The following is a 24,997-nucleotide window of genomic DNA, read 5'->3' as shown; positions in this document are numbered from 1 at the left end:
TCGACACCTTCCTGAGGTCCGGATGCTTCAGGAGACCTACCTTGTGGGTAACCGCTGCCCCTTTCTGGTGCATAGAGGCTATGACAGTCTTCCTTTCCAGCTTTACTACATCGCTTCTTTCATATGACCACTGCCTGTGACATTAGAGACCCACGGGGGGGCCTACTACATCGCTTCTTTCCCATGACCGCTGCCTGTGACATTTGAGACCCACAGGGCTGTTTCATTGCAATCACTGGCTCAGTTGAAGGTCAAATTGTTAACCTAATATGTGTATATACTCCCCTTTTGACTCTGTCAAAAATCGTTCTCGACCTCCCCCAGGGACTGACGCTAATAGACAGTGACTTGAATGCAATCCCTGTCCTGGATATCGACACTAAAAGTCCCCCCTGCCATGTCTTGACGTGCCGGGGCCCGTCACCTCTCTGACTGGGTAACCACTCTTGGTCTGTGTGATGTGTGGAGGATATGGAACCCCCGCCAGCGTCAGTTCACACATACCTCCACGGCACATGATACTCAATCTCGTGTAGACCTAGTCTTCATATCGGCTCTCAATTGTTGCGCCTTATCACAGGTCCGGATCCTACCCTATGGTATATCGGATCATGCTCCTCTCTCCCTTCACCTCAGTTCTCCCAGAGATGGCCTACATCCTATGTGGTGCCTAAATGTGTGCTATCTTCAAGATAAACTTTATGTACAGGTACTTGGAGCTAAGTTACAAGCTTAATTCCAGTGCAACAAAAGCTCTGTCAGATCTGCTGGCACCCTCTGGGCTGCCAACAAGGTGACTATAAGGTGGTTTGCCAAGGGGCAAATCCGCGCGCAGGAATGAGCTCGCTATCTCCAGATCACTCAGCTAGAGGCCAGCGCCCTCTGGTTGGAAGAAAGCCTTGCGGCGGACCTTCACGGCTAGGTCCCCCGACAACTGAGCCTCTTGCGCGATGATATCCGCCTCCAATCCCTGGAAGCCACCAAAAACCTCTGGCGAGCCACAACAGTCAGGATTTACAGGGACGTAGCAAAAAAGTGAGCCTTTCCTCTGGAGATAGATGCTGCCACAATCGTGGTAATCCCAAAGACACCGCCACCCTTGACCATCTATGTCAACTATGATCCAATATCCCTCATCTGTGAGGTCAAGATCTTCGCCACACTTCTGGCCACCCGTCTTAAGCAAGCACTCCATAACCTCATATACCCAGATCAATGTGGCTTTATGCCTGCCCTCAGTACGAGGCATTGCTTTCGACATCTGCACATGGCCCTTGCCCACCGTCATCTCCTCCGATCTAGCTTGGCCTTGCTACTAATTGATTTCAAAACGTCATTTGATACTGTAGACTGGGGATATCTGGGACACAAGCTGAATCGAGCAGAGATCATACCCCATTTCTGTGGGCTCATTCGGGCATTGCACTCTAATCCCACGGCATGGGTTCAGATCGACGGGAACTCTCCAGTGCCATTTCTATCGGGAGGGGGGCTAGGCAGGTATGCCCCCTGTCTCCTCTCCTCTTCACGCTGGCGATCGAACCATTGGCATGTCTCCTTCGTGGTGACGCTTAGGTGCATGGATGGAGGTGGAGTAAGGGACATGAGAACCGCATAGATCTCAATGCAGATGGCGTTCTTCTTTTCCTCGCTCACCCCACGATGAGCGAACCTCACTGCCTCCACCTTCTCCAGTGTTTTGGGGAAGCCATGGGCCTCTGGGTAAATCCTCTAAATTGTTGTTACTGCCTCTGGCCCCAACCTGGGACTGCTTTGATTGGCAAGATAATATTCCCATATGCCGCCTATACCTGGGTGTCTGGGTTCCACTCCATCCTGAACTTACCTGGTCCTTCAATCTCGGGCCTCTGATGCATAAGGCTAAAGAAGATCTTACCAAATGGCAGTCCCTTTGACTAAATATGATAGGCCGTATAGCCTTACATAAGTTGATGATTTTGCCGAGATTTCATTATGATTTTCAAAATTCTCCCAATATCTTGATAGGGTTCCATGCTCTTGATAGGGTTGCAACCTCTTTTTTGTGGTAGAGATCCAGACCTTGCCTCGCCCTTGTCAATTGCCAATGTGCCCCTTATGATGGAGGATTAGGTATGGCCAATTTATATCTTTATTACCTTGCCTCCCAACTTCTGGTTATACACGACTGGTTTAATGGGGGTTGGTCGGACCCTACTTTCAGACTGGTACTATCACTTTTGGGCGTCCCTCAGATTCTGGCTATGTTTTCTAGATCCCCAACCCCTGTGGCGGTGCCCCCCCCCCCTAACCAGAGTGGCTTTCCACCCCTGAGGGCTGCACTCGGCCACACCCATTGGGATACAACAAAGTTGAAGTTGCAAATACCTAGCCCCTTACAGGGGCCTATACTATAGTTGACTGCTGTACCACTTTCTATCGTAATGATTGAGTGTCATGTTGTACCTTCTGTGCTGTGCAAAAACTCAATAAAATCTGTTTATCAACAAAAAAAAAATGTGCCATGTTTTCAGGGACAACTAATAGTTTAGCAAAGCTCAATAATTGTGTGCTGGTTAATATGTTTTACTTCAACTAGCATATTAAAGTTAGAAATGCCGAAAACATGTTTAGTATTACAAGTTAGTAGGAATTTAGAATTTGTTATATAATTTTATTTACAGTGTGATGCTAAATATATTAGTATAGGTGGTATTAGGATTTGGAAAGTTAGCTACATGGCATGTGAGTGTAGATTTGAATATACAGAAATGAACTACTTGAATAAATAGCGTGTGAATATACATTAGAATACACTTTAATGAATTAGTTAAATGAATCTCAGTATAAATACACATAATCAGTGCAGGCCACATTATTGTAAGCTAATCATTTGCTAACCAAACCTTACTTTGGACAGGACTTTTGTAATCGGAGGTGCCAGAAGTGCGCTAAGAAATAGACCATACTAATTGCTAGAAAAGTACTGGAGGAATTTTCTCTCTATCCAATCTGTTATCCATGTTTCCGTGAGAGCAACTTTAAGTGTAGATGCACTCCAGGACAATCTTTGTGTTGTTGAAAACAAGATTGATTTGACTCTGATGGGCACCAATAATAACCCAGAATGAGCCACCACGAGGTGGTACAAGAATAGCCAAATGCCTCGTCATCTAATTAGTGACACACATGAATGGATGAACGAGATTCCCACTGTCCCTACCTACTATCTCGCAGCCACGGGAATGTGCTTGGCAGAATCAGTGGCAAAAGAAGACCCTGTTGAGCTTGACTCTAGTCTGACACTGTGAAGAGAGATGAGAGGTGTAGGATATGTGGGAGACCCTTGGACTGCCAGTGAAATGCTATTACTCGTATAGCTTTTTCACTTACTCGTAAGGTGGGTGGGGTGGCCCCTACGGGGCTCCTGCTTCTGACTGCAAGTTCCTGATACCTCTGGGTACGACCTGCTCCGGGTAAAGTGGTAGGGTGGGAGTTTGACTGGAGCTTTTCACCTGTCAAATGATAAAGCAGGTGTCCTATGGTGAGCTTTGGAAGGGCAGAAACCTCCTATGGAGCAGGTGTGCAAAAACTCATTTCATCTCAATTTTCAATATAATTACAGACCGTGAAAAGCAGGGTCTCATGGTCCATCTGGTTTTTAGAATTTCAAGCAGGAGCATAATGGCTGTAGTTGCATCCTGTCCGCAAAGGTACAGTTTAACTGCATATGCCAGCAGTTAACTCTGATAACCGCAGCATTGTATATATGAATACAATTTGGCATGTGTGAATTTGCAAAGCTTTTTTCCAACATTCTACAGTGGTATGAGAAAAACGACACGGATGAGAAGTTCCTTGCTTTGCCACTTTCATCCTAAAAATCATGAATTCTGTGACAACATACCCATATTCATCTTCAACACTAACAAAATGTTTCTGCAAAAGACATTTTTTGCAGGAATCTTTTTGTGTTAGCATCTAGCGCACTTAAGCAAAAGGTCATCTTGCAGAGAAAAACCCGGCATACATTTTGCAGCCTGTCTAAGTGCAATCAGAGAGAAAATTGTCTCACAATGTAGTGGAAATTGCCTTGCAATGCACAAGAACTCAACTGTGAATACACAGGTCAACCAGACTGGAAGCATCCACTGTGTCTCGCAAAGGCCACTGTACTGAAAATCCCAGTCCTGCTCCCTCCCACCAAAACATTTAGCAAAATTCAGGAGCTCAGTAAGAAACACCAGCATCTCATGGACACTCATCCTGCTGCTCCAGTGCTCTATAAATGATTGTAAGGACTATTCTTTGTTCCAGTTCCCCTAGAACCTGAAGTTGGCCACTTTCAGTGCTCCAAGTAGATAAGTCAGGTTCACAGTCAGTCTAACAAGACCTCAGTGTGAAGTTTACACTTCCTGCCTTCACTTCATACAGAGAAATAGCAGCATTTTCCAACTACGAATCAGGTTGTGTGCATCCTGGGTTGCAGACGAGCAACTTAGGGTAAGGTTCCAATGTTTCTTCTGTACTGCACTTGTCAAGAGCCTAGAAGTGAGTGTGCTGAGTATAAAGTGCATACATTTGGAATATTTGGACACCTTGTGCGTTCTCGAGTCCATACTGCCATGCGGAACAACTACCCACAATGAAGAGCTACGGAATTTACTTCTCAGGACGCCTACTCACAGTGAGGAATCCTGCAAGCCTTGCCACTGTTTAAGTTAATGTCTCAGCTGCAAAGCTTCCGAAAAGAGGAACTTAACACATTCGTCTTCACATGGTGACTGTGTAAAATATTAGGATCAAGACATTTACTAGGATCTTACACAATGAGGAGTTTACCCCATTACACAACAAAAGCAGCGTTCCCATCAGTTTATTTCCTGACAGTTGCATTAGGCTGCATGTAGGAGAGTAGGATCTGCTTCTTATAGTTACCCCCATTTTATGCTGATGTTTCACTGTTTTTCGACTTTAGTCTGGCTGGGGCCCTGCTAACCAGGACCCCAGCCTTGCTGCTTCCTCTCTAAATTGATTACCAGTACTTTAGGTACACTCCAGATTGGATTCTGGGGTACCCTTATAAGTCCGTAGTATATGGTATACTATGTGCCCAGGGCATAGGTACCCTAGAGGCCTACCAGGGGCTGCAGCATGTATTGTGCCACCCCTAGGAAGCCTTCCAAAATGACACCACAGGTTTGCTACTGCAGCCTGGGTAAGGTGGTGTATGCACCCCTTACTGAGATATGGGTTACCTATATCTCTCCATATCACTGCACATGTAAACTTATCAGTCACCCCTTTGGCAGGCCTTAACAATCCTGAAGGCAGGGTGCTGGGTTTCATGTGAGAGGGTGCCCATGCATGAGCAGAGCCCCTCTGCAGCTTTCGGAACCTTTATTCCGGGGTTGTTTGGGATACAGCCAAATAATATACTCTTTAGTGCATTATAACAACCTCGCGGTATATGCTAACTTTGGGATGGCTGCATGGAAACATGTTGTGTTTGGTGTCAAACACCTTGGAATCATACCCCCACACCAAAGAGTATGATCCCATCCTTCTAGAGGGTGAACCATGACAGCACCGGTATACCAGGTATCAGCTTAATAGACCCTGGCATCACAAAATGGATGCTGCCAGCCACTCCTGCTGCTGGACGAAACGCCGGCAGGGGAGGCCTGGACAATAAGTTTCCTGTCACAGGGAGGTGTGACCACCTCCCAGACAGGCTTTAGTGTATTGGGGCTGGGTGAGTGCACTCCAAGAGTGCTTTGAAGTCTTCACTGGGGACACATTTGGTGTCCCTCTGCATAGTCCAGCTCAAACCGGTTACAGGGGCTACCAGCCCCTGCTCTGGCACGAAATTGGACAAAGGAAATGGGTGTAGCCACCCCTTTTTCCTGACCCTCCCATAGGTGGGTCCCTAGAGTTTGTCCCACCCCTTCCTTCGGTATAAGATAGGAACCCCTGACTACAGGACTCTAGATTTGCCTAAACAAAACACTGATACATAATCCTGGAACTTCGATGATCTACAAGGCGCTAGATGACTGAAGAATCTCCCTTGGAGTAAAGGAGTTACTCCCCTGCAAGACAGGCACCTAAGACGCATCTGACCGGTTTGCATCTCCGAAGCTCCCGCCGGACTCCGAAGAATTTGCAACACAGGAGGTGGGTTCCCAGACTTCGCAGAGGCCGACCCGAGCTCCCAGCAAAGCTGATACCCGTAGCCCTTGTGGGGACCGTGGAACCGGAATGCCTGGACACCGTGCACATTTGCAAGTGCATATGCTTCTTGTCAATCCTTGAGGCTCTGCTTTGGGCTACTTGCAGTCCACACCCCGAGCAGTGTCTCCACCGAAGATTACTGGCCTACACTCACCGAGTGTCCCATGGGCTGGTATTGTGTGATTCCTCTCGAGGTCCCTTCGCGATCCCTGGTCCGTCGACTGGTGGGTCCCTGTGAAGGCAACTCTAACTTTAATTGGGCTTCCCTGGTTCTTCCAGACGTGCCCTGACTCTCCATTGCTTGGGGAATCCCCAGGACTTTGCTGGTCCGCCCCGAAGCATCTTTTCTCTTCCTGTGTGGGTTGCTGTTGCCAAGGCTTGTTGGGATCAATCCGAGCACCGACACATAGCACTCGACATCCTTCGTGGGACAGCTCAAATTCAGCTCCTGGTCATTGTCGACGCCTCCTGGCCCTTGTGGCTGCAGAGTCAAGCTTCACCTCTTCGCACCTGAGACACCCGACATCGGTGGGCATTCGTCTATCGTGCCCCTGGTCACTGGCAAGTAACCCAGACTCTGTCCCCTCTGCTTTCAGGTTCATCTGATCTTCAATCCAGGCTTGGATCACACCAGACACTTTTCTTCTTCCTGGCAGCAGCACTTTGGAGCAGATCGCCATTGTGATCAATGACGACTCCCGACACCATTTGACACCTATACACCCGGCTTCCCTGGGTAAGGTAACTTGAGTACTCCGGTGCTCCCGTGAGTGTTGACCCTAGAACCCCCTAAGTCTAAAGGGGTTTACTCAAAGTCCTCTCCTAAGTGTCCTTAACTTCTAAAATTCCAACCGTGACTTTCCCATAGAATATTACGGGGCTCGCGCCTGTGTTCTCACATTGCACGCGTCCCCCGTGGGTCTCCTGTGTCACTACCTTGGGTGGTTCCTTGGGGTCCCAGCGATTCTATGTGCTCTAGGCACTGTGTCTAGTCAAGTCGTGGTTCTTATACCACTTTCTTAATATATGGTTTGGTCCCCCCCTGGGGCCCATTGTATATTGAGCTATTTACTGTCGTTTTAGAACTGTATTATTGTGTATCTTGGACTCTAATTACATAAAGAGATTAGTAGTGAGTGTTTAGAAATGAATAAATATATTTTTTATATATATATATATCTTGTGTGGTTCTCCTTTCATTTAGTGATTCAAGAGGTTATAATTTGGTAAACCAAGCTGCTTTACACTCCTTCAAGACTTAGCCTGAAGGCTGCTCTACATAGCTACCATTAGGATAGCTTTCAATAAACGTTGTCTTTAAACCTATTCATCAATAAGGGTTGTTTGACTGGTACAAGGTGCCCACTATAACTAGTGGACAGCATATAACAGGCCAACTTCCAACATTGGTGTGCAGCAGTTGGATTCAAGCTTGCTATTGCTTTACCAGATACTCTCTTTGAGTGTCTAACTGACAACCACTATAGGTACATAGGTACATATAAATCAAGTCTAGAATAAAGTAAGTTCTACTGAACTTGGAGTTGGGTTACCAAAGGGACCAGCACACCCGTTTTCCCCAACTCAAGAGAGTCTTGTAGCTCCCACAAGGTTAGGTAGGTGCAACACCGAACTACACTAGTATGTCTTCAAGACCTGAAGCCAGTGGCTCGTTGTCATCCAAGTATGACCATTTCACATTCGTGGAATTGAGAAATGTGTACAGCTAGGAAGTTGAAGACGGGGAGGAGTGCAAACACTCAACGCCTCATGAAGGCTCAGCTGTTAGATGATCTCAGAAAGGCAGGCAGGTTGGGCGGGGCAGCAGAAGAGGAAAGGCCAAGAGGTGACAACACCTATGAACTAGAATCTGAAGCTGACCATGAGGATCAAGATGATTCTAACCTGGAAAATCCAATCCTTCCTGAAGGTTAGGGAGAAGGCCTCGGGGGTCCTCTCTATACCCCACCTGGAGCGGTTGGTTGTGTGCCAAGAAGATCAAGATCTCCTTCTCTGAAGTCTAATCATTCTGGTACATTCTGGAGACCTCTGTCTCTCATAGGACCTCCACTTCCCAGAGAAGGGAGTCCTCTTATGGGAGAAAATGCAGACTGCTTGAGTTTGAGAAAGCTAAGCTTAGGATCAAGAGAGAGCAGTTGGCATTAGATAAGGAATCCCTGGAGCTCCAGAGAGCTTCACAAAGATGGGGGCTAGAGCCCCATGGTGGCAGCAACAGTGTCCCTACAGGTAGAGATCATACTCATGACCATAGGAACCTGAACAAGATTGCCCCTACCTACCAGAGTGGGGATGACATCCACAAATGGATAACTGCACTGGAAAGGGCCTGTAATGTACAGAGGGTCCCTAAGGAGCAGTGTACAGCAATCTTGTGGCTCTCCTTTGCAGACAAAGGTAGAGACAAGCTCCTCACTGTTAGAGAAGAGGATGCAGACAATTGCAAAGTCTTGAAGAGTGCACTGATAGATGGGTTTGGCCTAACCACTGAACAGTACAGGTTGAAGTTCAGAGATACCCAAAAGGCACAGACACAAGACTGGGTTGACATTGTAGATTGTGCTACTAAGGCTCTGGAAGGCTGGTTACTTGGCAGTAAAGTATGTGATTTTAAAGGATTGTACAATTTGATTATGAGGGAGCAGATCCTTAGTAATTGTCAAAATCAGCTGTTGCATCAGTACCTGGTGGACTCTGATCTGACCTCTCCCCAAGAATTGGGTCAGAAGGCAGACAAGTGGGTCAGATCCAGGGTGAGGCAGAAGGTTCAGAACCAAGGTGGTGACTCCAAGAAGCAGGATTCCAAAAACTCTGATAAGGGTGGGAACAAGGGTAAAGACAAGAAGTCTTCTCAAGGGCCCCAAAAATCTTCATCGGGTGGTGAGTTCCATTCTAACAAAGGAAAAGGCCAAAAGAAACCATGGTGTAAAATCTGTGACCAGAAAACCCATTGGACAAATGATTGTACCAAGTCCAAAGATTCAACTCCAGCCACCATTGCCCTTAAGGCAACTGTTCCTCCTAGTTCAGCTCCAAGTGGTGGTACTCAGAATAAGGGTGTAGTAGGGTTAACCCTGGTTTCTGAGGTGGCCTCTGGCCTAGTCAGAGTTCCAACTCAGGCTGTACTGATCTGTGAGGGAGGCATGGATATGTCCTCCTTTGCGAATCCCAGTGATCTGGGCAAATACAGACAACAGCCCTTGATTAATGGAAAAGAGGCTTTGGCATTCAGGGACACAGGAGCAAGTCACTAGAAGTTAAACTGAAGCACACCCTGTCTCGTATTCAGTCCTCCTTTTACCTTTATAGTTCTCAAGTTTGGCGTGCATGCACTCTTAATGCGCCCCGTCCCAGGTGCGCTTGTATAAATGCATCAAAAAACGTGACCTGTGGTTTACAAGTCACAAAAGAGTTGCACAGCCTTATGCACATATGTAATCAAAATTATCCACGTACTCCTTCAGTATTCCAAAACGTTTAATCTTATTTATTCAATGTTATTGACAAAACTTGTCCATCACGCCAAAGGTGCGAGGTTCCATTGTTTCATGCTTTATGTTTGCACAGGAATTGCCCATCCGGGACTAATCACAGGCACGTTATGAATCTCGAATCCTCCATCTCATTTTACTTTCACCCAATGCATTTCGGTCATACAGTGACCTTCGTCAGGGGTTTCTACAAATGTATTAAAAAGTATCCGTCAGTCAAACAAATGATTCTCATGTAGCAATGATTTTAGAACAAACATTTCCTTGTTTAACCCAACTCCTAAAGCAATTACGAAATCTGTCCATCTGTAACTAATATTAAATACAAAGTCTCCGTGCTTGTTCCTCTACCCCGATCCTCAACTAGTTACCACCCACTGCAAATAAATCAGTACCCCATAACCTCAAATACGAACGTGATGCTCTTACATGCACCTTGTGTGAATTCTACAAATACAGACAAAATTTAACAAATAAAAATTAAATGTGAAACCCATTCGAAAATATCCTGCCCAACTTATCACGAAGTTACAGTTAAATTGAAATCAACCAGTTAAAGCATTTTGGACTCCCAGTGCATACCTTCGGTAATCCTGCCTTGTTCAAAACAACGTAACTCTTCTCTCTATGCGCAAACATAGGCTCATCTGAAACACTCTGCTCAACTGAATTTTAAATCTCACGTTACCTGAACCAGCTGTGTGACATCCAGGTCACCTGATCGTGTTCTCCACCCTCCAACATACTGATGATCATATCAACTCCTCTACCCACAATCCACCTCAAGCAAACGGCAAAATACGTGCTCCGTGTATATATCAAGATTATTCAAATGTAAAGAAGCGAAGCACTGCTTTTCAAACCCACGTAGTCTTCCCCACCTATAAACACTTATCCGTCCACCCACCAAAATCATAGTGTACTCCTAATGAAAAAAAGGCATCCCAAAAGCAAGGCATCCTAAAAATAAGGCATCCTAAAATTAAATAAAAATAAATAAAAAAGGCATCCTGCAAACAAAATGATATTTCATTCTCCTCTAATTTGCAACTGTCATAAATACAATAAGTGCGTATGAAAGTTCAACTTTAGATAGATCCGTTGTAAGTAGCTAACATGTAAATGAACCATATTCTTTGCAGTTCTTCCTGCCACTGACATATCGTAGACGGCCTTTGACGTGAAAAGATGTTGTTCATGAAAATTCTTTGTGATTCAGTCGGGGTGCTTAACAGGGTTGGAACGGAAAAGATACGAATCACTAGAAGTTAAACTGAAGCACACCCTGTCTCGTATTCAGTCCTTCTTTTACCATTATAGTTCTCAAGTTTGGCGTGCATGCACTCTTAATGCGCCCTGTCCCAGGTGCGCTTGTATAAATGCATCAAAAAACGTGACCTGTGGTTTACAAGTCACGAAAGAGTTGCACAGCCTTGTGCACATATGTGATCAAAATTATCCACGTACTCAGTCAGTATTCCAAAACGTTTAATCTTATTTATTCAATGTTATTGACAAAACTTGTCCATCACGTCAAAGGTGCGAGGTTCCATTGTTTCATGCTTTATGTTTGCACAGGAATTGCCCATCCGGGCCTAATCACAAACCCCTGACGAAGGTCACTGTATGACCGAAATGCATTGGGTGAAAGTAAAATGAGACGGAGGATTCGAGATTCATAACGTGCCTGTGATTAGGCCCGGATGGGCAATTCCTGTGCAAACATAAAGCATGAAACAATGGAACCTCGCACCTTTGACGTGTCAATAACATTGAATAAATAAGATTAAACGTTTTGGAATACTGACTGAGTACGTGGATAATTTTGATCACATATGTGCATAAGGCTGTGCAACTCTTTCGTGACTTGTAAACCACAGGTCACGTTTTTTTATGCATTTACACAGGAGCAAGTGTCATAATGGTGACAAAAGATCTTGTGGCTCCTGAGCAGATCATACTTGGTGAGATGTACCAAGTGACCAATGCTAGCAATGTCAGGACAGACCATTCCTTGGCAGTTGTTAATTTCTCCTGGGGAGGGGTAACTGGCCTTAAGAAAGTTGTGGTAAGTGCAGACCTCCCTGTTTAATGCTTGCTTGGCAATGATTTGGAAACTTCAGCTTGGTCTGAAGTGGAGCTCAGGGCTCATGCAGAAATGTTGGGAATCCCTGCACATGTGTTTGCTGTGACCAGGTCACAGTCAAAAATATCAAAAACTGAACAGGCCTTGGATCCTGGACGAATTGACCAGGTGCCTCCCAAGAAAAGGAGCAGCAGGGGTAAGGCAGTGTCTTCCCCCTGACTCAGGAAGCAGATCAGTCTCTTGAGGGAGATGATCTCAGGCCTGAAGAAGGAACTGTCCCAGATGAGCTTGAACCTGATCAGGTCGAGTTCTTGGGGACAGGGGGCCCTTCCAGGGCAGATCTGAGCCAGGAGCAGCTGAGCTGCCTTTCTCTTGAACCCCTCAGAAAGCAAGCTGCTGATGAGGCTGCTGGGAATGCTAGTGGAAACCATAAGATATATTGGGATGATGGACTCCTCTACTCAGAGTTTAGAGACCCCAAGCCTGGTGCCTCCAGGAGGTTGGTTATATCTCTGAAGTTCAGGGGCTTCCTATTAACACTAGCTCATGATATTCCCTTAGCAGGACACCTAGGCCAAAACAAGACTTGGAACAGAATTGTCCCTCACTTTCATTGGCCTCACATGTCTGAAGACACCAAGGAGTTTTGTCGCTCCTGTGTCAACTGTCAAGCCAGTGGTAAGGCAGGTGGTACAACAAAGGCCCGCCTGACACCACTACCTGTGGTGGGGGATCCCTTTGAGAGGGTTGGGATTGACATAGATGATCCCATGGATTCTCAGACAGCATCTGGGCACAGATTTATACTGGTGGTGGTGGACCATGCCACTAGGTACCCAGAAGCCCTTCCCCTTAGGACCACTACAGCTCCTGTGGTGGCAAGGGCCCTACTTGGAATCTTTTCCAGAGTGGGTTTCCCTAAGGAGGTAATATCAGACAGAGTGCAAACTTTATGTCTAGTTACTTAACTGCTATGTGGAAGGAGTGTGGAGTAAATTACAAATTTACCACCCCTTATCACCCACAATGCAATGGGTTAGTTGAAAGGTTCAACAAAACACTAAAGGGCATGATTAAAAGTCTCCCAGAAAAGCTTAGGCGCAGATGGGACATACGTTTGCCCTGCCTTCTCTTTGCCTACAGAGAGGTTCCACAGAAGGGGATTGGTTACAGCCCATTTGAGCTTCTGTTTGGACATCCAGTTAGGGGTTTATTGTGTCTGGTGAAGGAGGGATTGGAGTTACCTCTCAAACCCCCTAAACAGGATATTGTGGACTGTGTACTTGGTCTCCGCTCCAGGATGGCTGAGTACATGAAGAAGGCAACTAAAAACCTTGAGGCTAGCCAGGAATTACAAAAGGCCTGGCATGACCAAAAGGCTGTGCTGACTGTTTACCAGCCAGGGCAGAAAGTATGGGTGTTGGAGCCTGTGGCCCCAGCAGCCCTCCAAGATAAGTGGAGTGGCCCCCATACCATAAATGAACAAAAGGGAGAGGTTACCTACTTGGTAGACCTTGGAACTCCCAGGAGCTCCCACAGGGTGCTCCATGTCAACAGACTAAAACCATATGTTGACAGGGCTGACATGGGCTTGCTCGTGGCTACTGATGAGGGTCAGGAGGAAGAGAGTGATCCACTCCCTGACCTGCTCTCTCTGAACCCTGATGATGGGTCAGTAGATGGTGTAGCCTTGGCAGGGAGCCTCGCTGTCCAGCAACAAACTGACTGCAGAAAAGTTCTCAGCCAGTTCAGACATATGTTTTCTCTGACTTCCAGTCAGACCACCTGGTGCACTCATGAAGTGGACACTGGAGACAGTCTACCTGTTAAAAATAAGATTTATAGGCAACCTGGCCATGTCAGGGACTGTATCATGACTGAAGTCCAGAAGATGTTGGATTTGGGAGTCATTGAACCCTCAGATAGCTCTTGGGCGAGTCCAGTAGTCTTAGTGCCCAAACCTCACACCAAAGATGGCAAGAGAGAGATGAGGTTTTGTGTAGACTACGGGGGTCTCAATGCAGTCACTAGGACTGATGCCCATCCAATCCCTAGGGCAGATGAGCTTATAGACACTTTGGCCTCAGCCAAGTTTCTGAGCACATTTAACCTGACAGCTGCCTACTGGCAGATCAGACTAGCTGATGATGCAAAGCTAAAGACAGCATTTTCTACCCCTAGTGGGCACTACCAATTTGTGGTGATGCCCTTTGGTTTGAGAAATGCACCTGCCACTTTTCAAAGGTTGGTGAATCAAGTCCTTACAGGCCTGGAACCCTATAGTGCAGCATATCTAGATGATATTGCTGTCTTTAGCTCCACCTGGGAGGATCACCTGGTCCACCTGAGAAATGTTTTGGAGGCCCTGCAAAAAGCAGGCCTAACTATCAAGGCCACTAAGTGCCAGATAGGGCAGAGTCAGGTTGTGTACCTGGGCCACCTTGTGGGTTGAGGCCAGGTTTAACCATCGCAGAACAAAATCCAGACCATAATGGACTGGGTTGCTCCAACCACCCATACTCAGGTAAGAGCTTTCTTAGGCCTGACTGTGTACTATAGAAGATTTGTCAAAGGTTATGGGTCCATAGTAACCCCTTTGAATGACTTAACTTCTAAGAAAATGCCCAAGAAAGTTCAGTGGACAGTCAGCTGTCAAAAGGCATTTGATGACCTAAAGCAGGCCATGTGCACTACTCCCATTCTGCAAAGTCCTAACTACTCCAAAGAATTCATTGTTCAAACAGATGCATCAGAGTTGGGGGTTGGGGCTGTGTTATCACTATTGAATGATGGTCAGGATCAGCCAGTAGCTTTTATTAGCAAAAGGCTGACCGCCAGAGAGAAACGTTGGTCAGCTATTGAGAGGGAGGCCTTTGCTGTGGTTTGGGCTCTGAAGAAGTTAAGGCCATACTTGTTTGGCACTCACTTCATTGTTCAGACAGACCATAAGCCCCTGTTATGGCTAAAACAGATGAAGGGTGAAAACCCCAAACTTTTGAGGTGCTCCATTTCCCTACAGGGGAAGGACTATACAGTGGAACATAGACCTGGGAGTAACCATGCGAATGCAGATGGATTCTCCAGATATTTCCACTTAGAACATGAAGACTCAACTGGTCAAGGTTAGTTTAATGTCTTTACGTTTGGGGGGGTTGTGCAGGAGAGTAGGATCTGCATCTTATAGTTACCCCCACTTGTTGCTGATGTTTCACTGTTTTTCGACTTGGCTGGGGCCCTGCTAACCAGGATCCCAGCCTAGCTGCTTCCTCTCTAAATTGATTACCAGTACTTTAGGTACACTCCAGATTGGATTCTGGGGTACCCTTATAATTCCCTAGTATATGGCATACTATGTACCCAGGGCATAGGTACCCCAGAGGCCTACCAGGGGCTACAGCATGTATTGTGCCACCCCTGGGAAGCCTTCCAAAATGACACCACGGGTCTGCTACTGCAGCCTGGGTAAGGTTGTGTATGCACCCCTTTCTGAGATATAGGTTACCTATATCTCTCCATATCACTGCACATGTAAACCTATCAGTCACCCCTATGGCAGGCCTTGACAATCCTGAAGGCAGGGTGCTGGGTTTCATGTGAGAGGGTGCCCATGCATGAGCAGAGCCCCTCTGCAGCTTTCGGAACCTTTATTCTGGGGTTGTTTGTGATGCAGCCAAACCATATACTCTTAAGTGAATTATAACAACCTTGCGGTAAATGCTAACTTTGGGATGGCTGCATGGAAACATGTCGTGTTTGGTGTCAAACACCTTGGCATCATACCCCCACATCAGTAACTGGTGTGGGAGTATGATCCCACCCTTCTAAAGGGAGAACCATGACAGCACCGGTATACCCTGTACCAGCTTAACAGACCCTGGCATCACAAAATGGATGCTGCCAGCCACAGACACGAGTCTGCCCTCCTGCTGCTGGATGAAACTCCGGCAGGGGAGGCCTAGACAATAGGTTTCCTGTCACAGGGAGGTGTGGCCACCTCCCACACAGGCTTTAGTATATTGGGGCTGGGTGGGTGCACTCCAAGAGTGCTTTGAAGTCTGCACTGGGGGCACATTTGGTGTCCCTGTGCATAGTCCAGCTCAAACCGGTTGCAGGGGCTACCAGCCCCGGCTCTGGCGTGAAACTGGACAAAGGAAATGGGTGTAGCCACCCCTCTTTCCTGACCCTCCCATAGGTGGGTCCCTAGAGTTTGTCCCACCTCGTCCTTGGGTATAAGATAGGAACCCCTGACTACAGGACTTTAGATTTACCTGGACAAAACTCTGATACATAATCCTGGAACTTCGACGATCTACAAGGTGATAGATGACTGAAGAATCTCCCTTGGAGTAAAGGAGTTACTTCCCTGCAAGGCAGGCATTTAAGACGCATCTGACCGGTTTGCATCTCCGAAGCTCCCGCCGGACTCCGAAGAATTTGCAACACAGGAGGTGGGTGCCCAGACTTCCCAGAGGCAGACCCAAGCTCCCAGAAAAGCTGAGACTCGTAGCCCTCGTGGGGACCGTGGAAACGGAACCCCTGGACACCGTGCACATTTGCAAGTGCATATGCTTCTCGTCGATCCTTGAGGCTGTGCTTTGGGCTACTTGCAGTCCACACCCTGAGCAGTGTGTCCACCAAAGATTACTGGCCTACACTCACAGAGTGTCCCGTGGGCTGGTATTGTGTGATTCCTCTCGAGGTCCCTTCGTGATCCCTGGTCCGTCGACTGGTGGGTCCCTGTGAAGGCAACTCTAACTTTAATTGGGCTTCCCTGGTTGCTCCAGACGTGCCCTGACTCTCCATCGCTTGGGGAGTCCCAGGACCTTACTGGTCTGCACCAAAGCATCTTTTCTCTTCCTGCATGGGTTGCTGTTGCCAAGGCTTGTTGGGTTCAATCCCAGCACCGACACCGCAGCACTAGACATCCTTTGTGGGACAGCTCGAATCCAGCTCCTGGTCATTGGCGACGCCTCCTTGTCCTCGTGGCTGTAGAGTCAAGCTTCACCTCTTCGCACCTGAAACACCCGACATCGTGGGCATTCGTCTATCGTGCCCCTGTTCACTGGTAAGTGACCCAGACTCTGTCCCCTCTGCTTTCAGGTTCTTCTGATCTTCGATCCAGGCTTGGATCACACCGGACACTTTTCTTCTTCCCGGCAGCAGCACTTTGCAGCAGATCGCCATTGAGATCAATGACGATTCCCGACACCATTTGACACCAATGCACCCGGCTTCCCTGGGTGAGGTAACTCGAGTACTCCGGTGCTCCCATGGGTGTTGGCCCTAGAACCCCCTAAGTATAAAGGGGTTTGCTCAAAGTCCTCTCCTAAGTGTCCTTAACTTCTAAAATTCCAACCGCGACTTTCCCTTAGAATATAACGGGGCTCGCGCCTGTGTTCTCACACTGCACGCGTCCTCTGTGGGTCTCCTGTGTCACTACTGTGAGTGGTTTCTTGGGGTCCCAGCGATTCTGCGTGCTCTAGGCACTGTGTCTAGTCAAGTCGTGGTTCTTATACATCATTCTTAATATATGGTTTGGTCCCCCCTAGGGCCCATTGTATATTGTGCTATTTACTGTCGTTTTAGAACTGTTATTATTGTGTATCTTGGACTCTAATCTCATAAAGACATTAGTAGTGAGTGTTTAGAAATAAATACATATATTTTATATATATCTTGTGTGGTTCTCCTTTCATTTAGTGATTCAAGAGATTATAATCTGGTAAACCAAGCTGCGTTACACTCCTTCAAGATTTAGCCTGAAGGCTGCTCTCCATAGCTACCACTAGGATAGCTTTCAGTAAAGGTTGTCTTTAAACCTATTCATCAATAAGGGTTGTTTGGACTGGTGCTAGGTGCCTACTATAACTAGTGGCCAGCATATACTAGGCCAACTTCTCACACTGCATTTGTCACTTTATAGCTCTGATTTTCTGAAGAGGAGCCAGGTGTTTGGCCCACACACCACAAACTGCTCAGTCTGTTGACTGAAGTATGTTACTGTTGTACCGAGCTGAGGCCATCCTAAACCTGCAAGTGGAATCTAGTCTCTCTGCAGGAATTTCAGTCCAGCCCAGCTCTAAGAACACATCCCAGTTGTATTGTATTTTTGACCTACTAGACATTGTTAATGGACTTTTTTGCCCACTAAACAAACTGATAACTAAATAACATTGTTTGTTGGTAACTATTATTGTGCAGCACAAATGCATGCTAGTGGCATAAAAGTGTCGCTGTCTATACTTGTGGTGATCAGCTCGAGTGTAAGTGTGCCTCCATGCTTGTTTTTGGTTGTGCTTCTTTGTGTTGTATATGTGTATCGTGTGCTTTTGCTTGCAGCCTTGCTTATTCGCAGATGGAGTGGGTGTGTATCAGTCACTATGACTGTATGTGTATATTGCATGCCTCGGTATGCGACTGCGTGGCCTTTGTCTATGCGCATTGTGTATGTGTGTGTGTATGTGTGTGATTGTATAATGTAGTCCGAGTGTCTATCTGTGAGTGTGTTCATGTCTGAGGTGGGTGATTGTATCTGCCTGTTTGTGCTCGTGCCTGTCTATCTGTGGGCAGAAACCTTGAGAAGGAAATGGAGTGATTATTTCTCACCCCCACAGCCTGAACTTCAGTGTTAAATGATGTATTTTTCCTGCCTAGATCAATTCCAGGTGCTGCTTGAAGGAAACTCCCGAACTTATTGAAAACGGAATAGTTCATCTTGCAGGTGAGTTACACAGATGAACTTTCATGCAGGGTCAGGAATGCAATTAAAGCCTCTCCATGTGTGTAAAACTGCGCACGAGGCAGTGCTGTCTTCACTCACAACAGCCTCTACTCTCTTCTTGTGAGGGACGGGCCACTGACGCACAAACAGCACGGTCACGTCGAGTGCTTCCTGAACACCCTGCACACCCGCCACCGTCCCGGCCCCTCCTTCTATCGCCACAGTGGTGTTTCTTTTTCTCTCTCGCAGTCTTTCTTACCTGACTCTCACTCGTCCCCTCACCGCTTCCCTCTTTTTATGTTTCTGTCGCATTCTTTCTCTCCTCGCTCTATTTCTTTCTCACTGGACATTATTTTCTTCTTTCTCAATCTCTCACTCCCTTATCACTCCCTCAGTAACTCTCGTTTCCACCACGTATAGTGCTTGAAGGCCCCTCCTAGACACTTTACAGCAGGCCCGTGACTTCATGTCAAGCTCAGCAGCGATGCCTCGCATCTGAGCCGCATATTAGAAGCAGGAGTTGGGAGATGTGACCGGTTGGAAGAAACCCTGGAACAGCACGAACAAAGTACAGCGCAGAACAGTACCGAACAGCAACTCCAAGGCATAGAATGGTACGACACGAACCAGCACTGCGAAAAGAAAGGATAGCTCAAAAAGCGCCACGTCAGGGGTAGTAAGAGCTATATAAATGCAATTTCAAAATATTTACATAACAGCACAGCACAAATTATGTAGCGTGAAGAAAGGACAGCACAAAAGGAATAGCGCAGAAAGGGTAGAAAAAAGGAAGTTCAGCTCCAAGAGGGTGCAACAAAACAGACAAGTCACAAAGGGAGCATACCACAATAATAACACAGCGCCAATGCTTGAAGAAAAGAACATAGCACAACTAGATTTCAGGAAAGGAAATGCAGTGCAAAGGAAGAGCAGCGCAGACAGGAAAGAGGGCAGCGCAAAGAATGTGCAGTGTATATACAGTATGGCCCAAAGCCACTGTTGCACACAGTGGGCATAGTACATACAATATGCAGCAAAAACTGTACAGCGCAAAGGGAAAGTGTAGCATAAACAGCATAGGAAAGAGAACACTGCACAAAACGTGGCGATCAGCACGAATTGAACAGCGCAAGTGTTTTAAAAGATAAAACAACACAAAGTCAATATTGCAGAAACACGTATTCAAGAGAACCTAGCATGACAAGGCCGCAAAATAAAGAGTACAGTACAGGGAACAATACAACGAGAGTACAGCACACAACGTGAGCATAAATAGTGAGTGAGGGAGAGATCAGAAACACATAGCGGGACACAAACACAGTGCACCATAAAGGTTGCAACACAGGGACGGGGCAGCACAAAGACCACTGCACCAAACAGTATTAAGCAAGGAGAGCACACAAAAAGATCATGGCATAAAACACACAGCACAGAGACAACACAGCACACAAAGCATAACATGACAACTATTTGGCACAAAAATAGTACATTACAAAACACGCAGAGACAGCACAAAGACGTTGAGGCTTAAGGACAGCACAAGGCAAAGACAGCAGAGGAAAAAAGTGAAATATCGAATGCAGCATACAAAGACAGAACAGTGTACCGCCAACACGGATCAAGCACAGCACAATGTCTAAGCGGTATATGTGAGGTCAGAACAAAGACCGCACACACTATGACAGCTTGGACAAAAAGAACGCAATGCAGACTCTGCAGCATGCGCACAGTTTATTCTAGGGAAAGAACAAACGCCAATGAACAAAGACAAAACCAACATTTAATGGGCACAGTACGAAACACTGTTCAAACATAGACATTGCAGCACAATGACAGTGAGGTACAAAGACAGTGTAGCACAAAAGTGGTAGTTGCAATGGTTCATACCACAATCTCTCCATCTTAACTGTCTGCCACCTTCATGCTCTCTCATTATGGCCAGCGTTAAAATAGAAACAGAAAGAAGACTTTGAAGCTGGCCAAAGAGCTTTGGTCTCAGTGTGTGGCCTCAAAGCATGTGTGCACCTTCTCAAATCGGCCAGCATGCGCTTCATGTTATGTTCCAAATGTCAGACTTATTGGGTGCCAGAGGGACTACTGGGCCTCAATTGTGGTGTTTGAAGTCATTTGCATCTGGTGCCTTGGGGTCGACCCTACTAAGGCTCTGCAAACTGTGCCGAGTACCGCCCCTTACTCACTTGACTCTCAGGGTAGCAAAGACAAGCAGTCACAAGCTTCTCAGGGAAGTAGTGTCAGGTAAGAGCTCAGGCCTCAACAGTCAACTAACAGACATAGTAACTTAATGTCCAGCCTAGTGCTTATGTTTTATGGAAAAAAGCTCTTTATTATCGCACAATACATAGTACTACACATTCTGCTGGGTATGACATTCAGGTTTGTACTCCGCTGTTTTCGAACAGTGTGGCACAACCCACTTCCCCTCATTCCTGGTAACTGCTATCCTTCCAGTTATGGCTGAGATTCCTCTGTTACCATCGCCACACCTGTGGGGAATCCAAAAAGTTCTCACTGGCTCAATGAGTAACTGTGTTCAATGTTTACATTGTCTAGTTAGGAAATACTCTTAAGCAGGTGGATCAGGCTCCCCTGTGTTCCTTAGTCTCTTGTCCTGTCGTACAGGCTAAGCCCCATAGTTTACCTGCTGGCTGCTTGCGGAAAGTCCAGGCTATGCGTAGGACATGGTTTGACTTTTCTCCTGCAGAAGAACCACGGCAGTGGCCTCACTCAGGACAAGGATTGTGGGGCTGACTTGTGGAGTTGGGTCTGTGGCAGCACTTGACTCTAACAGTGGGGGCCTTGTGGTCAGCTGCGTTCAAGCCTTGTGCATTGGTAGCCTCCAGGCCAAGCTAATCGAGATGATGTCTTTAGGGGCAGTAGTGGCCACAGGGCCAATAAGCTTCTCCACTTCAGTGGAGACAGTTTTCCTGTCCTCGTCAGCGGCACCACCAGTTTTTCAGGTCTGCAGCAAACTGTTTGGCTTCGCAGGAATACACGCTCTGATACAATCTAGATATAGCTCACTTGTGACCTATGCAGAGACCTGGGACCCCTTACTGGCATGGGTTACACCTTAATCAGTCTCTTGGGTCATCAGCTTTCTCTGGGGCTCTTCATAAGGTGGACATGCTAGGTTTCTCTCCCTGTAGATAGGCTTCTAGGCTTGGTGAGCAAATCTCTGCTCCTGCATCAGGAAGTGTTGACTCCATGTTGCTGCCGCCTCTGGGAGACTGGCTATCAGCCGGACAACAGGCCTAGTTTCTCAGCAGCACTTTGAGTACTCTGTGGAGCACTCTCTAGTTGGTCAAGCAGCACTTGGAACTAGCACAAAGTGGAGCAATTTAAATCCCGCTTCTATACACATTTTCATCCGGACAGGGGATGTGGGTCCATTGTCAGAATTTCAGAACTCGTTTGGGTTGATTCTCTTTTAAATGTCATTTTTTGGCTGCTCTCCAGACACAGTGTTGTGCAAAGTGATCAGTTATAGCAGGTAAGAATGGGGCTGGCTCCAAGAAGGGGTATCCACAAAACTGATACAATGAAGTGTGAATTCTCTGTCATCAGTCTTCCTGAAGCCAATTCCAATTCCAATTCCAAATTTCTTTATTTCGGCCAATTAGGCCATAAAAGATGCAATCACACAATACATTAAAAAGAATCACAGAGAATAAAAAATAATTAATAAGATCAATAAAATCAATACACAAAGGATTGCGGGCGTCTCAAGCCAGGAAATTCATTAAACAGGACGGTTGTTAATTAGTTTGGACCTTATCTGCCACATAGCCAATAAAAATTTTGCAACAGCAAAGACTATATACGGATCAGTATTTGTTTTCAATATTCTATACACCTGGAGATGACTCCTAATGCCCAGGTTTCTGCATAGCGGGATTAACCAGTATCTTCTTGGTCTATTGTAAGCTGGGCAAAAGAAAACAATGTGGGTTTCTTCCTCATCATGAACACAACAGCCTGGACAAATTTTGTCGTTGTTTTTTGACCAGTTGTGGGTAAAATTTTTAATGGGGAGGGTCCCTAGCCTCCATTGTATAAACAATTTTCTGGATAATATGGGGAAAATAATGTCCATAAATCCCTCAAACTGGTAAGAGTCCTTAAAAGTCAGAAATCGATCGGTCAAGGACCCTTTGTTGGATGCAGAGACCAGGGAGGCATAGCATTGCTCCCTATATATACCCACAAGACGTTTGCGGGAAACCCCCAGACAGCCTTGCTCAGGCGACTCCCATAGTTCAGGGAGTCCCAGCCGGTGGAGTTCTTTCTTTATGAATGCTAGCCAAGGGATTTTATCGCAAAAATTCAGATTCATGACATGTACAAGCTCTTGCCTATAATGTGAAAGCTCAGCAGTAGACCAGAGCCTATGCCAGAACCTTAATGGCATAAGTTCCAGGTCCTCTTTTATAGAGGGTAGGCCCATATCTAGTCTTAGAGGAAGAAGGGGTGTACCGCGGGGGAGGGCCAGGAGACGCCTTAAGAAATTATTTTCTACATTAGAAATTCCTGTGCCCGCCTTGTGTCCCCAAAGTTCTCCACCATAGGATGCAGCTGCTTTAACTTGGGACTTGTACATTACCACTGCCGGGCTAATTGGTTTGTAGGTGGAAGAATTTGCCACCTTCAAAATTCCCCCCGACAGTTGTGCAAGTTTCAGGCGGCTTATTGCTATGTGAGGTTCCCATGATAGGTTCTCATGCAGCGTTACCCCTAGATACTGGAAGGTTTTTACTCTCTCCAGTGTTACTGAACTCAGGGAAGGGTTTGGTCTAGTTTTGGCTGTAGGATTAAATATCATAAACTTGGTCTTCCCTGTATTTATTTCCAAGCCATATTGGCTACAGAAAAGACCAAAGCCATCTAAAATCCGTTGGATCCCCATCGGGGATTTGGACAGCAGCAGGGTATCGTCCGCAAACATAATGGCCGGTACCCTCCTGCCGGCCAGGGACGGGGCATCATTGTCATGAACGTTGTCAAGATGTGCAATTACGTTGTTAACATAGAGGCAGAAGAGGGTCGGGGCAAGGACACAACCCTGTCTCACCCCTCTATGAACTGGGAATTTAGATGTCAGCTCACCCGTCCTTCCATACCTGACCTGTGCAAAGTTATTTTCATGGAGCCTAATGATGGCATTTAATAGGTGGCGTGGGACTCCCAGCCCCGTTAGTGTCTCCCATAGTTTCTTCCTGGGGACCAAGTCAAAAGCTGACCTCAGGTCCACGAACACCATGTACAGCCTTCCCCTCTCAATAATCACAGTTTTCCAATATAGGAGTACGAGGCGGAAGATCTGATCCATGGTGGACGTGTTTTTCCTGAAGCCAGCTTGTAAGGGGCTGAGAATTTTATTTTCCTCCATCCACTCCATGAGATGGTTTAGGAGTAGGCGGGAGTCAATTTTCTGGGGGACATCTATAAGACTTATTGGCCTGTAGTTGGCTGGGACTAGAGGAGAGCCCTTTTTAAAAATGGGCACTATCTCAGCCCCCAGCCAAGTACAAGGAATCTCCATCCCACCCAGAATGGCGTTAAAGAGTGTGAGAAGATAAGGACCCCATATATCTGGGTAGGAGCGAAAAAGATCGCCGGGCAACCTGTCAAGTCCTGGGGCCTTCTCCCTCGACAGGGCTAGAATAACACTGACCACCTCAGAAAGAGTAAATTCCAAGGCTGGTACCGTGGCAGGAGCAACAGTAAAGGCCCTGTCCCTTACACCTTATATTTGGCTCTATTGCAGCTTTGGGTTCTGGCATGCCAGTATTCACCAGGGACCAGAATTTCCTCAGATCTTTCGCTTCCAGGGCTGATGTTAAATCCTGCCATTTATTCCAGTCCCAGTCAGCTCGCGCCACTGCCATAGTTTTCTTGTAAATCCGTCTAAGCTCAACAAGTTTGCACTTGTCCGATCCCTTTTTAACACACTTCAGGAGTTCGGACTTGGCCTTTTTGCAGGTTGCATTATACCAGTTTGGGGTTCGAGTTATTTTTTTCCTTTGAGGTAACACTGGGTAAAAGACCTCGCCTAAAAGGGCCACCAGTTCTTCATGGATATGAGCTAATTTCTTATTGAATTCTGGGATTCTTGGCTGCGAGATTAGATTGTCCGTTTCCATAAGCTTCGGGAGTGCTAGCCGAAAAATTTTGCTTATGGACTCTTCTGAGCTTGCCAGTTTCCCCCATTTGATCCTGCGTCTATTGGAACTAATTAGCAGGTTCCCAGGATCGTGACTGGGCTCATCGGCGAGTGATCGAGCTGTACCTTTAGGGTGCGCCATATACATTACAAGTGCATTATGATCACTATCCGTTCTTACTATTATTCTAAAGTCCTGAATCTTGGGCCAGAGACTAATGTCTACCAAAATGTAGTCTAACCTGGATTCGTTATTCATCCTGTTAAAAGTGCATGCGGAGGGGGTA

This window comes from Triturus cristatus, chromosome 1_2, assembly GCF_964204655.1.
Source record: "Triturus cristatus chromosome 1_2, aTriCri1.1, whole genome shotgun sequence".
In the NCBI taxonomy this organism is placed as follows: domain Eukaryota; kingdom Metazoa; phylum Chordata; class Amphibia; order Caudata; family Salamandridae; genus Triturus; species Triturus cristatus.
This window is presented reverse-complemented; position numbering follows the sequence as displayed.